The sequence below is a fragment of the Petaurus breviceps genome, unplaced genomic scaffold (assembly GCF_028583685.1).
Source record: "Petaurus breviceps papuanus isolate PSGF00001 unplaced genomic scaffold, PetGlider_PUasm1.0 91133, whole genome shotgun sequence".
Taxonomy (NCBI): Eukaryota; Metazoa; Chordata; class Mammalia; order Diprotodontia; family Petauridae; genus Petaurus; species Petaurus breviceps.
In genome coordinates, this window is record NW_027187419.1 from 69,457,886 (window position 1) to 69,462,503 (window position 4,618).

Below are 4,618 nucleotides of genomic sequence, written 5' to 3' on the forward strand. Positions count from 1 at the left end.
TCAATAGATTCCACATAATAATTATGGCTATAAATGTATATAATATGTCTCATGGTATATAAATTCCATGTCAGTCATATTCATGAGACACATTAAAATCCTTCCCTAACGTCTTTGATTCTAATGCTGTGCTGTGGCAGTGACCTTGAATTCTCTAAGGCTATGCTCACAGAGTGGAAACTTGTAGCATTTACTATGTTGGAAAAGTTTTGAGTTTGGGCCCTTTGTGATAATCTTTGTATCTATTACATGAGGACCAATCTAAGTAATTTTGGAGAGGCTCGTATTGGATTAAACACAGGGTCATGAATTTCTTAGCCACAGTAATTCATGAGAACCTTCAGCTAAGATCTGGAGTGCTAGTGATATGCATTGTTGGAGTGAGGAACTATGCTGACAGGAACCACAGATCATTAAAATAGTGACATATATATATACATACACGGACCCATGCACACATCAGTCACAATCTGATAATTGAATGCCAGTATTTGCCATGGAGTTTTGCCTAGTGGATCTTCTGGGGCTGTACTCCCCTTTCACCCCTAATTTTGCTTCTGAGAGAATGAAATCATCTTGAAAAGATTAAATGTTCGCTTGTTTCTTGGAAGAATATTGCAGAATACCTTTGGTAACCTTCCTTTCATCTCTGTGGTAGAAACTGCTTAGCAGTTCACAGGGTAGTATCATTTTCTCTCTCTCCTTTCTTCTCCTATCTTTATATTGCCTTTCCGGATGCTCGTCTGTCCTCTTAGCTAAGCAATGGATTTGGGATCAGAGGGTCTGGATTTGACCTTGGACAAATCACTTCTTTTCTCTGGACCACAGTTTCCTTATCTGTAAAATGACAGATTTGGGCTGATCTCCAAAATCTCTTGTAGGTCTATATCTATAATCTCAAATTGAAAGTCTCCTGCCTCATCTTCGTATTTATTTTTGGTTGATTTTCATGGGATTGTGGATAGGGTAATGATGAGTTTTCTTGTTGTAGGAGACAGAGGACTGTGTTTTCTTATTTATTTATTTGTTTGTTTTGTTTTTAGGACTGTGTTTTCTTAACCAATCATACAGGGTGGAATGAGAGTGAGAGAAAAAGAGAGGTCAGAAAGGAAGGAGCCTGGGGTTGTGGGAAGCAGGGAATATACTGCTTAGTAAATCTTCTGAGATGAGGAATAAAACTATCATTTTCCATTTACTGAGTGAGCAGGAGCTAACAAGACAAACCTTCAAATTCTTAGCTTATAAAGTATAATTTATGGAAAATGATAAGTTCAAAGGATCTCTCTTTTGGAATCAGAGGACATGGGTTAGAATCCTGGCTCTGCACTGTATAACCTATAGCTAGCCTCTCAAACTTCTCTGGTACTCAGTTTCCTCAGTCAGACAATGAGGGGATTGAACTAGATGAGTTTCTTTTGAGCTCTAAATCTATAATTCTCATCCAAACATTATCTAGCTAATTCTCTTATATATGACTTTTTGAAATGTGCTCTTAGAAAACTGAAGTATTTCTATTTTACTGAAAATAACCTCCTTGTATCTGGTAAATTGAGAGTGCTCATTTCATCATAGTGTATGATGAAAAGCTTAGGCTACTTAGAGTAAGGGCAAGTACAGTTCCAGGGGATTGTTCTGGATGACCTCTGGAAACCTCTTCCAGCCCTGAGGGGCCTACATCGACTCACTGATTCTTTTTTTAGTAGTATTTTATTTTTCCAGTTACATGTAAAGACATTTTAAAACATTTATTTTTTTTAAATTGTTATTTATTTTATTTTTGATTTATGGAATAAAACAAGCATTTCCATAACATAGTATAATAAAAAAAATTGCACATGAAACCACAAATCTTTTGTGTACAACCTTTCCTTTTAAATATATAATAAAGTTATCACGTAAATTTTTTTTCTTATTTTCCCCTTCTCCTTCTTCTGTAGGCATGGCTACCATTAGGCACACACATATGTAAAATCATTCTATACGTACTTTTATTTATCAATTCTTTTTCTGGATGAATTAATTAAAAAAAATTTGAGTTGCAAATTTTCTTCCCCCCTCCTTCCTTCCCCTCTCCCCTAAGATGGTAAACAATTTGATATAGGTTATATGAGGGCAGTCATGTAAAACACATTTCCATATTACTCATGTTGTGAAAGAAGTAACAGACCAAAAAGGAAAACACACACACACACACACACACACACACACACACAAATAAAGAAAGTGAAAATAGTATGTTTCAATCTGCATTTAGATTCCATCAGTTCTTTCTCTGGATGTGGATAGCATTTTCAATCATGTGATTCATTTATTCTTAAGGAAAGAGAAATGTAATGTATGTACTTTCGTTAATCTATGTAATCTTGCCTCTTTTTCAGAGGCATGTAAGGAAACAGTAGCAGGGGAGAATGGGATAATGTTTGGCAATCTAAAACCATGATGACAATGATGGTAGAACAAAGAAGAAGTAGGACAAAAATCATATTAAATGTATATCATAAAGTAGTAGTTATACACAGCAAAGACAGGGAGGTTGAGATAGAGTTGGAGTGACTTTCATGTCCACTGGAAGGCATCCATGTTCAACAGCCTGTCAGAGGGGCAGAGACAGGTGCAGCTGGCATGCTGCCTGGGGTGATGACTGGTACAATGCTTTTATTAAAATTACTGCACAGGGAGGAGAGAAGATAAACACTCTCCAGGTGTGAATAGAACAGCAACACCATATGTTTGCCTAGAACAAAGCAACCATTTCTCCAAAATAAACCAACTCTAAGTAAGGCAGCATGGTTTGCTTTTGGATCTGAGGTACAGTAGGAAAACACACCCCAAGATTAACAAACATAAATGTCATCATGTCCCCAATGTTGTTACTCAATGTTTATCATCTAGCTGTGTATTCCCTTTTGATACAGCATACATGAATGTAATCTCCAGTGTTAGAACACCTTCTGGAGGTCAGGGATTTCATCAGGTTCTTGTGCATTGCTCAGTCCAGTGCCTATCATAACATCACATCATTTTAGAGGTCCACTGGTCTAGGCTCCTATTTTTATAGGTGGTAAAACTGGAGCCCAGAGAAGTTGTGACTTATCCACTGACATAGCCTGTAAATGGTAGATCAGGACCTGTTACCCAAATCTCTTGACTTCTGACCCAGTGCCCTTTTCATGACACCACACTGCCTCTCTCAAATCATCTTTCTTATCAAATGAGATTAGATATTAAACATTCCTAACTAGTAATATGTATTATTTGATATGGTGGCTTTTGTAGCACTTGGGAAATATTGATAGGCCATTGTGTTATGTTATCAGCCATTTGTTATAAGCTACATAGATCATGATAAATGCCCAGCTATTTCTCATCTTTTATTAATGGCCCAGATAAGTAGGATAAATAGCACATAAATTGAATTTATACCCTAAATTGAATGCTTTCAAAATTCTGCTGAGGAAGAAAAATAATACAAAATATTACAGACAAAGAGATATCATGGGAATTGGACAACAAAATCATTCCATTCTAAGAAACAAATTAATTATCTTGGAGTTAATACTCTCAAACATTAGGATTATGGGGATGTTTAGACATGAACAGTAAGATAAGATTTCAGATAAGAATGGCATCAGTAGAACATTAGATCTGAACTTTATATGATTTTACACCATTTAATGCTGTTTTCTTTTTATCTGCTTTGTTTGTACTATTTCAAACCAAGGGGAAGAACAAGATTTTTGTCAAAATATTTTTCTTAATGACATTGCCTTTTGCCAGACTATTTGCATAAGGAAGAAAGACAGTCTACTCTCACAAGGAACTGACCTAGTTATAATTTATTGTTGATATGACAGAGAATACATCAAAGACATATACCAATTTGTGATATAGTTACCCAGGGACTTTTTGTCCAGATTTGGAACGATCACAGCTCATATGAAGTCCAGTCACGTGTTTGGCCTTTTTCAGAATAGACACTGAACTCTGGGGTTCACACTGTTTTATAGTCAGATGTGAATTTAAGAATTTAAGACCCTTTGTAAATTTGGGAAATTCAAGATCCTTTGCAAATTGAGCTCACATCAGCAGACCTCAGAAACCTTTGAATATACCAGTAAGCTAGATAAAGATGCATATAGTGATTGGTAAAATTCCTTCAGTGTTCGGTAGATTCACCAATCCCTTCTCCCTTTCTCTGAGGTAATGATGCATGGATGGATGGATGGTGGTGGTGGCAATAGAAATAGGTTTAACCTGACCAAACTATTCTACATCACCTACCTCCACTGAGACTTTGTTAGTCTGCTGAACTCCTGGGTAACTTTTGAATCAGCAGCTTCCTAAGATCACTTCTCCCCTTTTAATTCTGTCTAATTTTTCACCCCAACTTTGGACAGTACCCATACAGTGTTGGATTACTATAATATTGCATCCTCTAAGACTGGCTATGGGATCATCCTACCCCAGAACAACCATTTCAGTGTACCTAGGCATGAAGTATAGCGGGATGACTAGGAATTTCTGTGATCCTTCCAGGCCGCTCTTACGCCCTCATTTTCATTAGACATACATTCCCAGGTGAATAGTAGCTGCCTAGTCCACTGTGGCATCGCTGCAG